This window comes from Oncorhynchus nerka, linkage group LG17 (genome assembly GCF_034236695.1).
Source record: "Oncorhynchus nerka isolate Pitt River linkage group LG17, Oner_Uvic_2.0, whole genome shotgun sequence".
Classification (NCBI taxonomy): Eukaryota; Metazoa; Chordata; class Actinopteri; order Salmoniformes; family Salmonidae; genus Oncorhynchus; species Oncorhynchus nerka.
The window spans coordinates 34,813,491-34,835,115 of NC_088412.1; the positions used below are offsets into that span (position 1 = coordinate 34,813,491).

The following is a 21,625-nucleotide window of genomic DNA, read 5'->3' on the forward strand; positions in this document are numbered from 1 at the left end:
ACTCCTTCATTGCCCGGGCGGTGTGTTTGGGATCATTGTCATGCTGAAAGACCCAGCCACGTTTCATCTTCAATGCCCTTGCTGATGGTAGGCTTTGTTACTTTGGTCCCAGCTCTCTGCAGGTCATTCACTAACTCCATTGTGTCCTCCTCCCAGAGCGCTAAGAACCTTGGCGTGATCCTGGACAACACCCTGTCGTTCTCAACTAACATCAAGGCGGTGGCCCGTTCCTGTAGGTTCATGCTCTACAACATCCGCAGAGTACGACCCTGCCTCACACAGGAAGCGGCGCAGGTCCGTGTGGTAGCAGAAAGAACAGTCTATGACTAGGGTGGCTGGAGTCTTTGACAATTTTTCGGGCCTTCCTCTGACATCGCCTGGTATAGAGGTTCTGGATGGCAGGAAACTTGGCCCCAGTGATGTACTGGGACATTCGCACTATCTTCTGTAGTGCCTTGCGGTCGGAGGCCGAGCAGTTGCCATACCAGGCAGTGAATTAACCAGTCAGATATTCTCAATGCTGCAGCTGTGGAACCTTTTGAGGATCTGGGGACCCACGTCAAAACCTTTCAGTCTCCTGAGGGGGAATAGGTTTTGTCGTGCCAGCTTCACGACTGTCATGGTGTTCTTGGACCATGTTAGTTTGTTGGTGTGGACACCAAGGAGCTTGAAGCTATCAACCTGCTCCACTACAGCCCCGTCGATGAGAATGGGGCGTGCTCTGTCCTCTTTTTCCTGTAGTCTACAATCATCTCCTTCATCTTGATCACAATGAGGGAGAGGTTGTTGTCCTGGCACCACACGGCCAGGTCTCTGACCTCCTACCTATAGGCTGTCTCATCGGCAAATTTAATGATGGTGTTGGAGTCATGCCTGGCTGTGCAGTCATGAGTGAACAGGGAGTACAGGAGGGGGGTGAGACCGAACCCTGAGGGGCCCCTGTGTTGGGGATCAGCGTGGCAGATGTGTTGTTACCTACCCTTACCACCTGGGGGCGGCCTGTCAGGAAGTCCAGGATCCAGTTGCAGAGAGAGGTGTTTAGTCCCAGGGTCCTTAGCTTATTGATGAGCTTTGAGGGCACTATGGTGTTGAACGCTGAGCTGTAGTAAATGAAAAGCATTCTCACATAGGCGTTCCTTTTGACGAGGTGGGAAAGGGCAGTGTGGAGTGCAATAGAGATTTCATCATCTGTGGATCTGTTAGGGAAGTATGCAAATTGGAGTGGGTCTAGGGTTTCTGGGACGATGGTGTTAATGTGAGCCATGACAAGCCTTTCAAAGAACTTCATGGCTACAGATGTGAGTGCTACGGGTCGGTAGTCATTTAGGCAGGTAACCTTAGTGTTCTTGGCACAGGCACTATGGTGGTCTGCTTAAAACATGTTGGTATTACAGACTCGGACAGGGAGAGGTTGAAAATGTCAGTGAAGACACTTGCTAGTTGGTCAGCGCATGCTTTGAGTACACGTCCTGGTAATCTGTCTGGCCCTGCGGCCTTGTGAATGTTGACCTTTCTAAAGGTCTTACTCAATCCAGCATCCTAACAGTGCACTACACCCACCAACTTTCCTTTCCAATTAGCAAAAGGCTGAAACCAGAGATCTGTATATAATGACGAGATGCTCATGTCTCAACCCTAACAGTGGTAGTCTTTGTCCCAAAGGCAGAAAGGCAGGCGACAAGTTTAGGTCTGGATATTATTCCCATAGAAACACATTGGGCTTTTACTGGACAGATTTTGGCGAGAGTGAGCCATTTCGCTTTGCCTCTTCCTCTCTGTTGAAACTACACTGAACAAAAATATAAAAGCAACATGTAAAGTGCTGATCCCATGTTTCATGAGCTGAAATAAAAGACTCAAAAAGCACAAAAAGCTTATCTCGCTCAAATTTTGTGTCCAATTTGTTTACATCCATGTTAGTGAGCATTTTATACTTTGTCAAGATAATCCATCCACCTGACAGGTGTGGCATAAAAAGGAGCTGATTAAACAGCACGATCATTACACAGGTGTACCTTGTGCTGGGGACACTTAAAGGCCACTCTAAAATGTGTAGTTTTGACTCACAACTAATTGCCACAGGTGTCTCAAGTTGAGGGAGCATGCAATTGACATGCTGACTCCAGGAATGTCCACCAGACTGCAGGAATGTTCATTTGTCTATCATAAGCCACCTTCAATGTTGTTTTAGAGAATTTGACAGTACATCCAACCGGCCTCACAACCACAGACCACGTGTAACCAAGCCAGTTCAGGACCTCCACATCCGGCTACTTCCCCTGTGGGGTCGTCAGAGGAGGGGAGGGGTGCTGCGGAGTATTTCTGTCTGTAATAAAACCCTTTTGTTTGGAAAAACAAATTTTGATTGGCTGGGCCTCGCTCCTAAGTTGGTGGGCCTTTGCCCTCCCAGTCCCATCCATGGCTGTGCCCCTGCCCAGTCATGTGAAATCCATAGATTAGAGCCTAATGAATTTATTTCAATTGATTGATTTCCTTATATGAATTGTAAGTCAGCAAAATCATTGAAATTGTTGCATGTGGCATTTATATTTTTGTTCAGTATATATCACCCGAGAAAGCATGCGAGCGAAACAGAGCCACTCTGTTTGTAGCCCATGTATCTGATGCTGTCTGGACAGAAATAGTATGACAGGGTCCAGACAGTATCATATACATGATCTACACATACTGAGACAGGGGGGCGCTGTTTCGCTCGCTCGGATGGTTTAACTGAGATTGATGCATCTCGATCAAATAAATGATCAATATTTTACTTGGACGGGCAAGGAGGTACGGTAGGGTGGGCCAGGCCCCCTAAGGCTCGCCCATAATGCTGGCCGTGAATCGTTTTTCCAAAGGCGGGAAGGCAGGTGACAAGCTTCGGTCCAAAATAATCCCATAGAAACGCATTGGATTTATTATGGACAGATTTTGGCAAGATTAAAAACTCTCGCTTCGCCTCTTCCTCTCTGCTGCGTTTCCCTGTCAGGGCTTGTTTTGTGACTGACAGGCGCCTGCCCTATCAATAGATCGCTAGAAGATGCATATCGTTCATTCTAACGGACAAGGGCTTGACGGACTGGCTAATTGAAACTTTTAAATGAAAAATTGCCCAGTTAACATTAAGTGGAAAAAGTAGTCGGCTGAAAAGGAGCCTGGATAAGTAGAAATAAAGTGTCTTTCTTGTTAGTCTGCTTTTCATTTAATTTCTGACAGTATTGCATTAACGTAGAGGTACTATTTTGATAGCCACATAGTCCAAATTATTGTAGTAGCTTAGTCTACTGTTCATAGATCAGAAGTCTGTGTGTATGTGTGCGTGTTTGATACCGAGCTCATCCAAGTTTATTGTATTAATATATAGTCTGCTGTTCCTGAATCATAAAACTAGACCATTGCTTCAGGTGCTGGGAAAATGTCTGTTCTCCAAAACTATTGGGTCCCCCCAGGCTCAGAACAGGAAGTGGCCAAGGAAAGAAACTCCCATCAGAAAACCAGACTTTCTGAGGCTGGAATTGTGATCTCTTTATTCAGCTTCAGCGGGCGTGCGTGAGTGCGTGTGTGTTTACCCACATACCTCTCTCCAGGGGAGGAAAATCCTAGAGAAATTTGTAACAAAAACACGTTGTAGCCCCTAACCAGGTTATCCTACATTCTCACATTGCAAAAGCAAACCGGATAGGGGTGTTGTGCTATTGAATAGGGATTTTGGGGGATGTGCAGAAACAATCAGCTTTTTCTTGGAAAGACTTAGTCTCTTTCCTCTCATGGTCACACAGAGGGGTGATGGTCCTTGCACCCTGGGAGAGCCGGTAGAGTCAACACACTGGTCCCCTGCCCTGGCTGGTTCTACTGTCAACATCACTTGCATGCTACTGTATGCCATGAGCGAGAGGAGGACTGGAGAGAGAGGACTGGAGAGAGGAGGACTGGAGAGAGGAGGACTGGGGAGAGGAGGACTGAAGAGAGGAGGACTGGAGAAAAGAGGACTGGAGAGAGGAGGACTGGAGAGATGATAAGAGTCTGAAATGTGTGTATCTCTCTCTGTGTGTGTATGTGTGTGTGTGTATATACAGTATGTGTGTGTAGGATCTGCCTTCCCTCAGCCCCTGACTGTTTAGTGAGCCAGGCAGGCTAGTTAGCTTTAATAGTGGCCATTACAGTGAAGTAAAGATGTGCAGGCCAATGATAGCAGCCTTAAATCACCTGTCAGCCTTGATTAAAGGGGCATCCATACCCCTTACCCACAACCTGCTCTGAAACACACAACCTGCCACTTACACACAACCTGCCACTTACATACATCCTGCCACTACACACAATCGGCTCTAAAACACACAACCTGATCTGAAACAAAGAACCTACTCTGAAACACACAACCTGCCACTACACACAACCTGCTCTGAAACACACAACCTGCCACTACACACAACCTGCTCTGAAACACACAACCCACTCTGAAACACACAACCTGCCATTACACACAACCTGCTCTGAAACACACAACCTGCCACTACACACAACCTGCTCTGAAACACACATTCCTCTCTGAAACAGTCAACCCCTAGGATGGGAGGTGCTGGGTTTTTGTAGTTATACATGATCCAAGAGAAGGCTGCATTAATAAACAAAGAATAATATAAACTGTGACACAATCGTTTCCCCTTCGGCACCCCTCTCTTCTTCTTGTGTTCAGGATGTGCGCAGACCAAATATTTATATACAGAAACTAAATGTAGCATGAACTACCTAACCTATACTGTGATGTACAGTTGAAGTCGGAAGTTTAAATACACTTAGGTTGGAGTCATTAAAACTCGTTTTTTTACCACTCCACAAATGTCTTGTTAAACTATAGTTTTGGCAAGTCGTTTAGGACATCTACTTTGTGCATGGCACAAGTCATTTTTCCAACAATTGTTTACAGAGAGATTATTTCACTTATAATTAATTTGATCACAATTCCAGTGGGTCAGAAGGTTACATACACTTAGTTGACTGTGCCTTTAAACAGCTTGGAAAATTCCTGAAAACGATGTCATGGCTTTAGAAGCTTCTGATAAGCTAATTGACATCATGTGAGTCAATTGGAGGTGGACCTGTGGATGTATTTCAAGGCCTACCTTCAAACTCAGTGCTTCTTTGCTTGACATCATGAGAAAATCAAAAGAAATCAGCCAAGACCTCAGAAAAATAATTGTAGACCTCCACACGTCTGGTTCATCCTCGGGAACAATTTCCAAATGCCGGAAGGTACCACGTTCATCTGTATGTGTCACATGTGCCACTGAAACAGACTATTAGACAGATCAGAGAGAAAGAAGAGAGTTTATCTGAAAGCTATAATTAACTCCCAACTTCAGTCAGTGTGGGCCAAGACCGTGACAATCTGGTAGTGATTAGTGGGCTATTAATTCAAGGGTATGATTAGGAAAGAAATGTTATACTTCCACCAAGGCTTCCAACCAGGGAAGAGGGGGGTAGGGGCATAATTACTAAATATATAAAAAAGGGGATTAAATAATGTTATTTGATAGACTTCAATTCTATCTGCTAATTTCATAGTTCATCTATTCCAACCCTCCCCCCCCAAAAAAAACACGCTATGGCTGCTTACATTCCTGTACAACGAAAGACTTGCCCGCTGATAGACAGGCATATTAACAGTGCAAATCAATGCAGAGAGCATTTTATTGGTTCTGCAGACATTAGCTGGGACTGTGTGTGTGTGTGTAGCCCAATGCTAGCCTAGCTTCTATGACCAGCCACAGGTGCTGCTGACTACCGCCTCTCTAGTTTTCCCTCATAGCATCCAAATCAAATATTTATTTGATTTATTTAACTGGTATAGTCAGTTAAGAAGAAATTCTTATTTACAATGATGGCCTACCAGGGAACAGTGGGTTAACTGCCTTGTTCAGGGGCAGAACGACAGATTTGTACCTTGTCAGCTCGGGGATTCGATCCAACAACCTTTCGGTTACTGGCCCAACGCTCAAACCACTAGGCTACCTGCCGCCCCAGGTAGCCTTTCTATCCAAAGCCAGATGTAAACAAGAGGCGAGCACAAACACACCCACAGCCCTTCTCTCCCTGGTCATTAGAGGAATTATGTGTACTGTTAATGTGTGACATCTGGAAGCGAGGTGAAGGGAAGACTATAAACATTCATGGGCGGGCCACAGGTGCTACTTAGGGTGATAATGTTAAAGGGGTAGTTCACCCAAATTACTAAATGACACATTGGTTTCCTTACCCTGTAAGCAGTCTATGGACAAAGTATGAAAGTAATCCATGCCTTGGTTTAGTTTCCCTTGCACTGTTTCCACATGTTAACGTTCTAACAAATCCACTTCAAGTCATGGGACCGATATTAGCCATTTTCTCACATACTCCTTGCGCATCATGATGCAATCTAAACCAACAACACAATTGTAGGGTTCTGTGAGAGACACTCAAATACACACTTGTGCACACACTCCCGGTTGGTGTCACTCCCAGCCCCGATACTAGTGACCAGTAAGAATATCTGGACTCTATTCACTGTTAATGATACCCAGCTGGGTTAAATGAGACCTGAGAGAAAGTGAGAGAGACAGAGGGGGAGACAGAGATAGAGATAGAGGGAGAGTAGAGTGAGAAAGACAAAGTAAGAGAGAAAGGGGCGAGATAAATAAAGCTTTTAACTGATTCCAAGGCCCTAACCCTCAGTTTTGGATGTTAAATGTGGAAACTCAATTATCAGGTCCAAGAAGTCCTTTTCCATTTCCTCCCATGGTGTTTAAATCATGTCAGAGCCCAAGACCCGCTCCATTCTCACTGTCTTTCCCCTTCCATCTCAACTCTATACTACTAAACTAAATACGTTAATATCGATACTACCAATTAAAATCCAACTACTGGTACTTAAATAAATTACACAATTACTACTTGTAAATGTAACACGACTACTAGGCTTGGGCGATATAGAATTTATACCGTATACTGGGGTATTTCTAAAACGGATGATTTGCAATACTGTAAATAAAATCCAAACCATACCACAATCCAAACCATACGCCACTGCTTATAAGTTAAGTAAAACTAATACATCTAAGATGTGTCAAATAAATGATATCCAGCTCAGGGATCCAGCTATGCATTTGCTTTGCTAACTTGCTAGCTAAATGTCAATAATCAAGCTTCTTGGTGACAACATAGACATAGATCCCTGTAGCCTGAAATGTTTTGTGCGTCCCAAAAAAGAGAATAAATAGTGCCTCGGGTGCACTTCCGGTAATACTGTATACCTGGTATGGAACAGAAATGGAATGAAAATCTGTTTACCTCCCAACCCTAACTACTATTACTGCTGCTTGCAAATATTGCCATTTCTACTACCATCACAATTACTGTGCTATTACTATGGTACTTCAAAGTAGTTTCAAGCTTTCAATAAATACATCTCTCCAAAGACATTCCTGAACACAGAACACTTAGACAGTTTGAATGATTCTGTTTTCTTGGACCCTGAATATCATACAAAATCATACTACTTATTCGGATACACAACAACATGTTATTATTAAGTACTAGGCACGAGAAGGAGCAAAAGAGAGGGAGAGAGACAGCTGAGAGAGACATAAAATGTTCTTGTTGTTTTCAGGTTCTTGCCAATCCATCCATCTGTGTGAGGCGTTAAGAGACCAGCTCCCTTTCTTCCCTCTTTCTCTTTCTTCTTCCCATTTAATCACTGCATATTCCCTCTCAAAGCAAAGTAGTTATCTTTATTCATGTCTTTATTCACTCTGTTCTCATTATCTGGAATGAACTGAACCAGGAAGAGACCACTTCAGCCCAGTTGTCTCAGAATTGATCACGAATCAGAAAAGATGTTTGGGTGGTTGTAATATTTCTGTACACTGGTACTTAGAGTAGGACGAGACTGACTGTGACTGTGCATACTAACCATCAGTTCACAGTTGTCCTATAAGAATCACAATAGTACATCGAAATGAAGTACTAGTTAGCCGCCGAAAATAGACGTTTTGTTAGGTTTCGTTTAGTACAGTTAAGGGTTAAGGTTATCTAACCTGCAATGTAGCTAAAAAGTAGTAAGTAGTTGCTAATTAGCTAAAATGCAGAAGTTGTCCGTGATGAGATTCGAACACGCACAGCATAAAGAGCCTAGTTTAAGGAGAGGAATGGCCTATCACCTGTCAGACAGCACAAGAGAAGCTCCTCAAAAAAGCTGGTACTGAAGTAAAACGTGCTTTTTTAAGCACAGTCATAGCACAACAAATAACAATTCTAAATGCAATCATGTGTTAAAAACTTTGACGGCCATGATTAAAAAGAGCTACTATTTTTATTTCTCAATCTCAACTCCTAATTAAAGAGCGCCTCCCATTCGCCATTCGACTGCATACGCTATAGCCTAGTCAACGGCTGGCGGGCGATCAGCGAGTCACCCACCACTTTACCATGTGAGCTTGCAGTATAATTGTTTGAAACCCAAATGTTTTACTTTACTTCAACTAATGACGACGGTCTAACCTTACTTTGAAATAGCCTAGCCAAAATCCAACCACAGTCCTAGTCATATTAGCAACCCATCATCATTGTTGCTATTAGATTCCCCCTCTTTCTAAGTTTCTAATTGAGATTTTCATCTCTGTCGCATACGGAACCACTCACATTAGGTGGGCTGTTCAGAAGTGTTTTCACCTCAAACTGCATTTTGGCAAATGTCAGATAATGCCGTTTTATTACCTGCTTTACAGCAGTTGCATTTTCAATAATCGCCCTTTGACTTTAAGACATTTACCTTAAGTTCTTAATTAAAAATGTCAGTTTGTTGTCTGCATGCATAGTATTTTCTTTGGTCAACTCATTTTACTGTTTGGAAAAAAATGAACTGTTTTTTAAATGGTTAATGAGGGTTGGTTAGTCTGCAACAAAATAGACTGAAATTTGCATCCCTAACTACTATACATCAAAATAGTTCACTAACACCATTTCTCTACCTTAACATTTCTGTCAACTGGTATTACTGGGAACCTTATCTCTATGCCGTGTTGAAGGAAGGGCTGTCAGTTAGGGCAGGGTTTGAGCTCAAGCACACGATAAGTAAATCTGGTGTCTCTGAGTCTCTGGGTCTGAGTCTCTGGGTCTGAGTCTGTCTGTCTCTCTGTTTGTCTGTCTCTCTGTTTGTCTGTCTCTCGGTTTGTCTGTGTCTCGGTTTGTCTGTGTCTCGGTCTTGTCTGTGTCTCGGTCTGTCTGTCGGTCCCCGTGGCGCGGCCTCTGTCTGTGTGTCTGTGTCTGTGTGCCTGTGTGTGTGTCTGTCTGTCTGTGTCTCTGTGCCTGTGTGTGTGTCTGTCTGTGCGTGTCTGTGTCTCTGTGCCTGTGTGTGTGTCTGTCTGTGCGTGTCTGTGTCTCTGTGCCTGTGTGTCTGTCTGTGCTGTCTGTGTCCTGTGTGTGTGTCTCTGTCGCTGTCTGTCTGTGTCTCTGTGTGTCTGTGTGTGTGTCTGTCTGTGTGTCTGTCTCTCTCTGTGTGTCTGTGTCTGCCTCTCTCTGTGTGTCTGCCTCTCTCTGTGTGTCTGTCTCTCTCTGTGTGTCTGTCTCTCTCTGTGTGTCTGTCTCTCTCTGTGTCTCTGTCTCTCTCTGTCTCTCTCTCTGTGTGTCTGCCTCTCTCTGTGTGTCTGCCTCTCTCTGTGTGTCTGCCTCTCTCTGTGTGTCTGTCTCTCTCTGTGTGTCTGTCTCTCTCTGTGTCTCTGTGTGTCTGTCTCTCTCTGTGTGTCTGTCTCTCTCTGTGTCTCTGTCTCTCTCTGTCTCGCTCTCTGTGTGTCTGCCTCGCTCTCTGTACTTCCGGCGCCGACTGAGATGGCCGCCTCGCTTCGCGTTCCTAGGAAACTGTGCAGTTTTTTGTTTTTTTACGTGTTATTTCTTACATTAGTACCCCAGGTCATCTTAGGTTTCATTACAACAGTCGAGAAGAACTACTGAATATAAGATCAGAACTCACCATCAGTACGACCAAGAATATGTTTTCCGCGACGAGATCCTGTGTTCAGCCTTACAAACAGGACAACGGAATGGATCTGGTGCAGACCCAAGGAAACCACTCTGAAAAAGAGGGAAACGAGGCGGTGTTCTGGTCGGACTCCGAAAAAGGGCACATCCACCACTCCCCAGCATTCTTCTTGCCAATGTCCAGTCTCTTGACAACAAGGTTGACGAAATCCAAGCAAGGGTAGCATTCCAGAGGGACATCAGAGACTGCAACGTTCTCTGCTTCACGGAAACATGGCTTACTGGGAAGACGCTATCCGATGCGGTGCAGCCAACGGGTTTCTCCACGCATCGCGCCGACAGAAACAAACATCTTTCTGGTAAGAAGAGTGGCGGGCGTATGCCTCATGACTAACGAGACATGGTGTGATGAAGGAAACATACAGGAACTCAAATCCTTCTGTTCACCTGATTTAGAATTCCTCACAATCAAATGTAGACCGCATTATCTTCCAAGAGAATTCTCTTCGATTATAATCACAGCCGTATATATCCCCCCCAAGCAGACACATCGATGGCTCTGAACGAACTTTATTTAACTCTTTGCAAACTGGAAACCATTTATCCGGAGGCTGCATTCATTGTAGCTAGGGATTTTAACAAAGCTAATCTGAAAACAAGACTCCCTAAATTTTATCAGCATATCGATTGCGCAACCAGGGGTGGTAAAACCTTGGATCATTGTTACTCTAACTTCCGCGACGCATATAAGGCCCTGCCCAGCCCCCCTTTCGGAAAAGCTGACCACGACTCCATTTTGCTGATCCCTGCCTACAGGCAGAAACTAAAACAAGAGGCTCCCACGCTGAGGTCTGTCCAACGCTGGTCAGACCAAGCTGACTCCACACTCCAAGACTGCTTCCATCACGTGGACTGGGACATGTTTCGTATTGCGTCAGATGGAAATATTGACGAATACGCTGATTCGGTGTGCGAGTTCATTAGAATGTGCGTCGAAGATGTCGTTCCCATAGCAACGATAAAAACATTCCCAAACCAGAAACCGTGGATTGATGGCAGCATTCGCGTGAAACTGAAAGCGCGAACCACTGCTTTTAATCAGGGCAAGGTGTCTGGTAACATGTCCGAATATAAACAATGCAGCTATTCCCTCCGCAAGGCTATTAAACAAGCTAAGCGTCAGTACAGAGACAAAGTGGAATCTCAATTCAATGGCTCAGACACAAGAGGCATGTGGCAGGGTCTACAGTCAATCACGGACTACAAGAAGAAACCCAGCCCAGTCACGGACCAGGATGTCTTGCTCCCAGGCAGACTAAATAACTTTTTGCCCGCTTTGAGGACAATACAGTGCCACTGACACGGCCTGCAACGAAAACATGCGGTCTCTCCTTCACTGCAGCCGAGGTGAGTAAGACATTTAAACGTGTTAACCCTCGCAAGGCTGCAGGCCCAGACGGCATCCCCAGCCGCGCCCTCAGAGCATGCGCAGACCAGCTGGCCGGTGTGTTTACGGACATATTCAATCAATCCCTATACCAGTCTGCTGTTCCCACATGCTTCAAGAGGGCCACCATTGTTCCTGTTCCCAAGAAAGCTAAGGTAACTGAGCTAAACGACTACCGCCCCGTAGCACTCACTTCCGTCATCATGAAGTGCTTTGAGAGACTAGTCAAGGACCATATCACCTCCACCCTACCTGACACCCTAGACCCACTCCAATTTGCTTACCGCCCAAATAGGTCCACAGACGATGCAATCTCAACCACACTGCACACTGCCCTAACCCACCTGGACAAGAGGAATACCTATGTGAGAATGCTGTTCATCGACTACAGCTCGGCATTCAACACCATAGTACCCTCCAAGCTCGTCATCAAGCTCGAGACCCTGGGTCTCGACCCCGCCCTGTGCAACTGGGTACTGGACTTCCTGACGGGCCGCCCCCAGGTGGTGAGGGTAGGCAACAACATCTCCTCCCCGCTGATCCTCAACACGGGGCCCCACAAGGTGCGTTCTGAGCCCTCTCCTGTACTCCCTGTTCACCCACGACTGCGTGGCCACGCACGCCTCCAACTCAATCATCAAGTTTGCGGACGACACAACAGTGGTAGGCTTGATTACCAACAACGACGAGACGGCCTACAGGGAGGAGGTGAGGGCCCTCGGAGTGTGGTGTCAGGAAAATAACCTCACACTCAACGTCAACAAAACTAAGGAGATGATTGTGGACTTCAGGAAACAGCAGAGGGAACACCCCTATCCACATCGATGGAACAGTAGTGGAGAGGGTAGCAAGTTTTAAGTTCCTCGGCATACACATCACAGACAAACTGAATTGGTCCACTCACACTGACAGCGTCGTGAAGAAGGCGCAGCAGCGCCTCTTCAACCTCAGGAGGCTGAAGAAATTCGGCTTGTCACCAAAAGCACTCACAAACTTCTACAGATGCACAATCGAGAGCATCCTGGCGGGCTGTATCACCACCTGGTACGGCAACTGCTCCGCCCTCAACTGTAAGGCTCTCCAGAGGGTAGTGAGGTCTGCACAACGCATCACCGGGGGCAAACTACCTGCCCCCCAGGACACCTACACCACCCGATGTTACAGGAAGGCCATAAAGATCATCAAGGACATCAACCACCCGAACCACTGCCTGTTCACCCCGCTATCATCCAGAAGGCGAGGTCAGTACAGGTGCATCAAAGCTGGGACCGAGAGACTGAAAAACAGCTTCTATCTCAAGGCCATCAGACTGTTAAACAGCCACCACTAACATTGAGTGGCTGCTGCCAACACACTGTCATTGACACTGACCCAACTCCAGCCACTTTAATAATGGGAATTGATGGGAAATGATGTAAATATATCACTAGCCACTTTAAACAATGCTACCTTATATAATTTACATTTACATTTAAGTCATTTAGCAGACGCTCTTATCCAGAGCGACTTACAAATTGGTGCGTTCACCTTAAGACATCCAGTGGAACAGCCACTTTACAATAGTGCATCTAAATCTTTTAAGGGGGGTGAGAAGGATTACTTTATCCTATCCTAGGTATTCCTGAAAGAGGTGGGGTTTCAGGTGTCTCCGGAAGGTGGTGATTGACTCCGCTGTCCTGGCGTCGTGAGGGAGTTTGTTCCACCATTGGGGGGCCAGAGCAGCGAACAGTTTTGACTGGGCTGCGCGGGAACTGTACTTCCTCAGTGGTAGGGAGGCGAGCAGGCCAGAGGTGGATGAACGCAGTGCCCTTGTTTGGGTGTAGGGCCTGATCAGAGCCTGGAGGTACTGAGGTGCCGTTCCCCTCACAGCTCCGTAGGCAAGCACCATGGTCTTGTAGCGGATGCGAGCTTCAACTGGAAGCCAGTGGAGAGAGCGGAGGAGCGGGGTGACGTGAGAGAACTTGGAAGGTTGAACACCAGACGGGCTGCGGCGTTCTGGATGAGTTGTAGGGTTTAATGGCACAGGCAGGGAGCCCAGCCAACAGCGAGTTGCAGTAATCCAGACGGGAGATGACAAGTGCCTGGATTAGGACCTGCGCTGCTTCCTGTGTGAGGCAGGGTCGTACTCTGCGGATGTTGTAGAGCATGAACCTACAAGAACGGGCCACCGCCTTGATGTTAGTTGAGAACGACAGGGTGTTGTCCAGGATCACGCCAAGGTTCTTAGCGCTCTGGGAGGAGGACACAATGGAGTTGTCAACCGTGATGGCGAGATCATGGAACGGGCAGTCCTTCCCGGGAGGAAGAGCAGCTCCGTCTTGCCGAGGTTCAGCTTGAGGTGGTGATCCGTCATCCACACTGATATGTCTGCCAGACATGCAGAGATGCGATTCGCCACCTGGTCATCAGAAGGGGGAAAGGAGAAGATTAATTGTGTGTCGTCTGCATAGCAATGATAGGAGAGACCATGTGAGGTTATGACAGAGCCAAGTGACTTGGTGTATAGCGAGAATAGGAGAGGGCCTAGAACAGAGCCCTGGGGGACGCCAGTGGTGAGAGCGCGTGGTGAGGAGACAGATTCTCGCCACGCCACCTGGTAGGAGCGACCTGTCAGGTAGGACGCAATCCAGCGTGGGCCGCGCCGGAGATGCCCAACTCGGAGAGGGTGGAGAGGAGGATCTGATGGTTCACAGTATCGAAGGCAGCCGATAGGTCTAGAAGGATGAGAGCAGAGGAGAGAGAGTTAGCTTTAGCAGTGCGGAGGGCCTCCGTGATACAGAGAAGAGCAGTCTCAGTTGAATGACTAGTCTTGAAACCTGACTGATTTGGATCAAGAAGGTCATTCTGAGAGAGATAGCGGGAGAGCTGGCCAAGGACGGCACGTTCAAGAGTTTTGGAGAGAAAAGAAAGAAGGGATACTGGTCTGTAGTTGTTGACATCGGAGGGATCGAGTGTAGGTTTTTTCAGAAGGGTGCAACTCTCGCTCTCTTGAAGACAGAAGGGACGTAGCCAGCGGTCAGGGATGAGTTGATGAGCGAGGTGAGGTAAGGGAGAAGGTCTCCGGAAATGGTCTGGAGAAGAGAGGAGGGAATAGGGTCAAGCGGGCAGGTTGTTGGGCGGCCGGCCGTCACAAGACGCGAGATTTCATCAGGAGAGAGAGGGGAGAAAGAGGTCAGAGCACAGGGTAGGGCAGTGTGAGCAGAACCAGCGGTGTCGTTTGACTTAGCAAACGAGGATCGGATGTCGTCGACCTTCTTTTCAAAATGGTTGACGAAGTCATCTGCAGAGAGGGAGGGGGGAGGGGGAGGATGATTCAGGAGGGAGGAGAAGGTGGCAAAGAGCTTCCTAGGGTTAGAGGCAGATGCTTGGCGTTTAGAGTGGTAGAAAGTGGCTTTAGCAGCAGAGACAGAAGAGGAAAATGTAGAGAGGAGGGAGTGAAAGGATGCCAGGTCCGCAGGGAGGCGAGTTTTCCTCCATTTCCGCTCGGCTGCCCGGAGCCCTGTTCTGTGAGCTCGCAATGAGTCGTCGAGCCACGGAGCAGGAGGGAAGGACCGAGCCGGCCTGGAGGATAGGGAACATAGAGAATCAAGGGATGCAGAAAGGGAGGAGAGGAGGGTTAAGGAGGCAGAATCAGGAGATAGGTTGGAGAAGGTTTGAGCAGAGGGAAGAGATGATAGGATGGAAGAGGAGAGAGTAGCGGGGAGAGAGAGCGAAGATTGGGACGGCGCGATACCATCCGAGCAGGGGCAGTGTGGGAAGTGTTGGATGAGAGCAAGAGGGAAAAGGATACAAGGTAGTGGTCGGAGACTTGGAGGGGAGTTGCAGTGAGGTTAGTGGAAGAACAGCATCTAGTAAAGATGAGGTCGAGCGTATTGCCTGCCTTGTGAGTAAAGGGGAAGGTGAGAGGGTGAGGTCAAAAGAGGAGAGGAGGGAAAGAAGGAGGCAGAGAGGAATGAGTCAAAGGTAGACGTGGGGAGGTTAAAGTCGCCCAGAACTGTGAGAGGTGAGCCGTCCTCAGGAAAGGAGCTTATCAAGGCATCAAGCTCATTGATGAACTCTCCGAGGGAACCTGGAGGGCGATAAATGATAAGGATGTTAAGCTTGAAAGGGCTGGTAACTGTGACAGCATGGAATTCAAAGGAGGCGATAGACAGATGGGTAAGGGGAGAAAGAGGGAATGACCACTTGGGAGAGATGAGGATCCCGGTGCCACCACCCCGCTGACCAGAAGCTCTCGGGTGTGCGAGAACACGTGGGCGGACGAAGAGAGAGCAGTAGGAGTAGCAGTGTTATCTGTGGTGATCCATGTTTCCGTCAGTGCCAAGAAGTCGAGGGACTGGAGGGAGGCATAGGCTGAGATGAACTCTGCCTTGTTGGCCGCAGATCGGCAGTTCCAGAGGCTACCGGAGACCTGGAACTCCACGTGGGTCGTGCGCGCTGGGACCACCAGATTAGAGTGGCCGCGGCCACGCGGTGTGGAGCGTTTGTATGGTCTGTGCAGAGAGGAGAGAACAGGGATAGACAGACACATAGTTGACAGGCTACAGAAGAGGCTACGCTAATGCAAAGGAGATTGGAATGACAAGTGGACTACACGTCTCGAATGTTCAGAAAGTTAAGCTTACGTAGCAGGAATCTTATTGACTAAAATAATTCAAATGATACAGTACTGCTGAAGTAGGCTAGCTGGCAGTGGCTGCGTTGTTGTTGTTCTATCTCTCTATAGTGCTGTTTCTTGTATTATGGTCTCTTGTTTCTTTAGAGGTTTCACTTTGTTGTCCTTTTTCTTTTCCTTTTTCTTCTGTCCTTATTTTGTCTTCCTTTCTTCTGTTAACTAGATATTTTTTGTTGTTATTCTTTGTAAGCTAGCTAGCTTCTTCCAGGAGAGTCCCTAGCAACATAATGTAATGTAATGCAATATAATGTTACTTACCCTACATTATTCATCTCATATGCATACGTATATACTGTACTCTACATCATCGACTGCATCCTTATGTAATACATGTATCACTAGCCACTTTAACTATGCCACTTTGTTTACTTTGTCTACATACTCATCTCATATGTATATACTGTACTCGATACCATCTACTGTATGCTGCTCTGTACCATCACTCATTCATATATCCTTATGTACATATTCCTTATCCCCTTACACTGTGTATAAGACAGTAGTTTTGGAATTGTTAGTTAGATTACTTGTTGGTTATCACTGCATTGTCGGAACTAGAAGCACAAGCATTTCGCTACACTCGCATTAACATCTGCTAACCATGTGTATGTGACAAATACAATTTGATTTGATTTGATTTGTCTGCCTCTCTCTGTGTGTCTGCCTCGCTCTGTGTGTCTGCCTCTCTCTGTGTGTCTGCCTCGCTCTGTGTGTCTGCCTCTCTCTGTGTGTCTGCCTCTCTGTGTGTCTGCCTCTCTCTGTGTGTCTGCCTCTCTCTGTGTGTCTGCCTCTCTCTGTGTGTCTGCCTCTCTCTGTCTCTCTCTCTCTCTGCCTGTCTCTCTGCCTGTCCGTCCACGTCTCTGCCTTTCCGTTCGCGTCTCTGTCTCTCTGTCTGCGTCTCTGTCTCTCTGTCTGCGTCTCTGCGTCTGTCTCTCTGTCTGCGTCTTTCTCTCTGTCTGCGTCTCTGCGTCTGTCTCACTGTCTGCGTCTGTCTCTCTGTCTGCGTCTCTGCGTCTGTCTGGGCACCCGTCTCTGCGTCTGTCTGGGCACCCGTCTCTGCGTCTGTCTGGGCACCCGTCTCTGCGTCTCGCTGTCCATCTCGGCGTCTCACTGTCCGTCATTGCGTCTCACAGTCCGTCTCGGCGTCTCGCCGTCCATCTCGGCGTCTCACTGTCCGTCATTGCGTCTCGCAGTCCGTCTCGGCGTCTCGCCGTCCGTCTCGGCGTCTCTGTCTAGATTTCACCCCATGGTTTTCTTATAGCATGATCGTTTTTCCATTATGACCACTGCTATAAGTCATATTACAGTTCAAATTGTATACTTTGCCACAAGCCTATTCATTTGTCAGAAGCCACTGTGTGCTGTTGCCTTAATACTGCTCAGGAGAGTAGGCAGGGGGTTTTGGCACTTTACACAAACCACCTCTCCTTGAGTGTGGGAGAGGCAGCAGATGTGACTGTTTTTTTGAAGTGCGTTGCCGTTGGGTCATCAAAAAAATATGCCGAAAGAGAATGGAGACTAGCTGAGATAAGGTCTGGATTTTCCCATGAGACATCAGCGAGTAGCAACTCCTGGTCTGTTGTTTTGTTAAAAGCAGTAATAAATATAAGGCTTCATGTAGGTTGTCTTGACCAAAACATTGTTTTTAGCCAATTCCCTGAATTGTCGGTTTACTATATGTCTGACTGTTGGACCTTCGGTCTTGATATTCATTCTCACAATGTTAACACAGAAACTGCTATGTAAGCCATACTGAGGCGGTTCAAGGGGCCACAGAAATACCTGCTGTGTGTGTGTTCACTGGGCCACAGAAGTACCTGCTGTGTGTGTTCACTGGGCCGTTGAAATACCTGCGGTGCATTCCTCTAAGTTAAAGCAAGTGTTGAGAGCTGGAAGAGAGAGGTCAGGCTGGCTATTTCCAGCAGTGAGGTCATGAACCCGGCTCAACACACACTCTTCCATACCCACACACACACTGCCAGGAATGGCTAAGTGGGTCACACCACATGCTCCCCCACCTTGACCTCTCTAGAACAACTGTCCTTTATGACTCTGGGGGCGTTTCCACCAACCTGTGGCTCAGATGGCTCAGCCATTTAGAGCCTGTATGAGTCTGTGTGTATATATAACTGCTTGGGATAAAAATGTCTCCTGCTAAGTGACTGTATTATTATTACAAACCCCATATAAAAATGGTAGAATTTAGCCTCTGTGTGGATGTCACCCACATAACACAGGGCACCTACATACCTCATACATACTACCTCCATAACACCCACGTAACACCTACATACCGCCTGCATGACAAGAGGACAAAGACTGACACACAAATATGGATGGTGTGCTCTTTACAGGCTAGGAGGTCAAAGTTTGTCCACGAGGAAATCTTTGAGACCATAGCATTATACTGTACATGCCGTAGTCTAAATGACAATACATAATATATCGTAGTATGATAATACCAAGCCAAAATAACATGTCAGGGACAGGACTCAAGTGGTGAAAAGTTGCTCAACTTTTCCTAAACACAGTGAATGACCACCCACCAAAACAAAGCAGAACAAATTCTCTGGGCTTTGAAGTGGCAGCATGAAAGTGAAAAAGCCTCAAGCAATTTCTACATTCGTTTCACTGCTGCTCCACCAGCCAAAACAAAGACCTTCAATATCCTATCAGCTGGGAAGCACAACATTATTTTGCTGAACAAATTTTCTAAGAATTTTCAATGTCACAGACATATCTAGGATATGTGAGGCTATATTCTCCATTGACTAATAATGTAGTAAAACACTGACGTAACTAGCAAGCAAATGTTTAACTTCCTTTAATGTATACGGCATAACTGATAAGTGGCAGTCGGTGCCATTTAAGATGAGGGAGGACAATTATGTTTTATGAGTATGGTCTTATTTGTACTACAGCATACTGGATGACTGTCATTCATATTCCATTCACCCAGTTCAATTCAATAGGTTTAGCCTACAATATGATACTGACATTTTCCCTGTACTCATCATGAGGTTGCTACAACCTAGCCTATGAATGAAAGACTACAACGTAGGTGCACAGGTCGAGAGAAGAATTTGACAGTGACACATTCAATACTGCCTTGCAAACTCTTGCCTGCATCTAGCTAATCTAGGGCGTAGTCATTAGTCCAACAATTCCAAACGAGAGTTTCTATTGTACAAATTTAGGTATTTGTATTCGTTCTGTTGAAGAAACGTTTTTCCAACAGAATCACGGGATTGAATACACTCCTGATCCCACGCAAACAGTTCCCTTTCGTAGCCAATTACAAACAGCTCATTGTAAAACAAACTCCCCAAAAACTGCTTGTTGTATTCCTTCTCGCATCTACGCGCTCTCCTCCTCTCACCTTTCCCCTTCACTTGTGGACTTCAATGCACTATACATCAGCTGTCTGTGACCAGGCGAAAAAACCTCTCCAAGACAAACCTTCATATCATAACCGCTACACACAGCGTACATCATTGTCACCATATTAGCTAAAGTAACATCATAGTCAACATAGCTAATAGACTAGGCTAAACTAGCTAACTGCATTTTCTAGCTAAGTAAAAAAAAAAAAAATCAGATTTAAAAAAACATTTATTTGTTCAAAACTGTTCAACTATTTTCTCTGAGTCAACTACTCACCACATTTTATGCACTGCGGTGCTAGCTAGCTGTAACTTATGCTTCCAGTACAATAATCATTCTCTGATCCTTTGATTGAGTGGACAACATATCAGTTCATGCTGCAAGAGCTCTGATAGGTTGAAGGACGTCCTCCGGAAGTTGTCATTATTACGGTGTAAGTCTATGAAAAGGGGTGCGAACCATGAGCCTCCTAGGTTTTGTATTTAAGTCAACATTGAGTCATTTTTTAAATGCCATCATATTCTGTGATAAGTGCAAATAGTCTACATTAAAACCCAAGCAAATGCACAATCCTTTTCAAATTCAAACAAGAGCAACAGTATTATGCAGTATGTGTGTAATGGCATTTGCGTAGCAGCTGGATTGCAGCAGTGCTTTCACAGTGAAGTGTGGATATGCGAAAGGCTGCATCATGTCTCTCTGCTATCATCTATTCTAGTCTGCCATGCAAACAGCAACGCTCTCGCTTTCTCTCTTGCAAATGGGACACGGGTTCAAAACTACACTAAAAACACAGACACCTAGACTAATGTGAGGTACTGACACAATTCTACAGAAAATAGAAGCATATATCTAGCTTCAAGTGAAACCCAATCGATTTACCATCGAAACACACGGAGAAGAAAGTCATATTTGATAATTTTTTTTAGAGAGAAAAAGGACAATTGAAACGTACTTTTAAAGAGTTTATCCTTTCAAAACATTTGTTCCGAGTAGGCGGTGGAGTATTCCTGTGAGTGTCCGTGTCCCCAGTTCAGTCTGTTAGAATCCAAGCCTGCCTATTCTCTCTGTTCACTCTCGCTCAGCTCAGGTCCCTCTCACATACAATGGACTGATGCAAGACACCCCTGGAAAAAAAGGGAGCTCGGAGGAGGGACAGAAAGAGAGGGAAAAAAACATCACATTCTGAGGATTCTTGGGGGCATGCCAAAATCCCAGAATTCCTCATGCTCTACATATGGTTTCAATTAAGTCAAACCCCAGTACCCAATCAGAATGATTTTTTCTCCTTGAGGAGAACTCTTTCTTTTGACAGCCTGATGGAGTAATCAAACCACTAACTCATTGGTAGCTAAATTCATGAAGCTCAGGACATTTTAATTCAATGTTGCCTATGGTTGTTGTGTGGAACAAATTACATGAGATTCTGTTGACAAATAATGTCAACAATTGAATAACTTCAATTCAACACTGGAAAAAACATTTGATAGGGTTCCATTTTACAATACAAAAAAACCCATTTATATTCACCATAGAAATGACATTGACAATACAGTGTTAGTACACTGACAACTGTTGTACTGGAATTAGTTTAATTTACATTATTTAGAATTGCAAGCCAGACAACAGTACTATTACTATGATAATAACTTAACAATTCACTGTCCCTTTTAGCCCATAGATACATTATACTCAGTCGATAGAAAGAGATCCACCTTAGTGAAGAGTTAGGAGACAGTCACCTCCTGATGACATCATCACGGACAGTGTTCCGTTTCTGATGTAGACTAAAACTTTTGGCCAGACTCAGGAAATAAAAGGCATAGTGAGGATCATAATTATCGCAGGGTGGAATTCCCCTTTAAAAGGTTTCATTTCCTTCATGGTGGAAAAGCATGGTGGCTTAATGAAGAAAGCACACACACACACACACTACAGTAGTCCAGCCTGCTAAACCTCTATGCACATGATGTTTCATATCTGCCCGAAGGAATATAGCCGTCTAGAATAGACATAGTTAATTACCGCAGTCAAATTCAACATTTACATTAAGAAAGTGTTACCTACGCATTTCCCTCTATCACTGCAATCAATATCTTCTGTCAGAC

The 21,625-nt window shown here is 45.8% G+C and overlaps 1 protein-coding gene across 3 annotated transcripts in view; it reads right to left on the reverse strand.

Moving 5' to 3' along the window:
* Positions 1-20,667, reverse strand: part of LOC115145156 (discoidin domain-containing receptor 2-like) — a 61,062-nt gene extending 40,395 nt beyond the window's left edge. For all 3 annotated transcript variants that reach the window (XM_029686480.2, XM_029686481.2, XM_029686479.2), the window contains exon 1: positions 20,473-20,667. The gene's annotated coding sequence lies outside the window, so the exon portion shown is untranslated. The remainder of the gene's footprint in view (positions 1-20,472) is intronic.
* Positions 20,668-21,625: the final 958 nt, after the last annotated feature.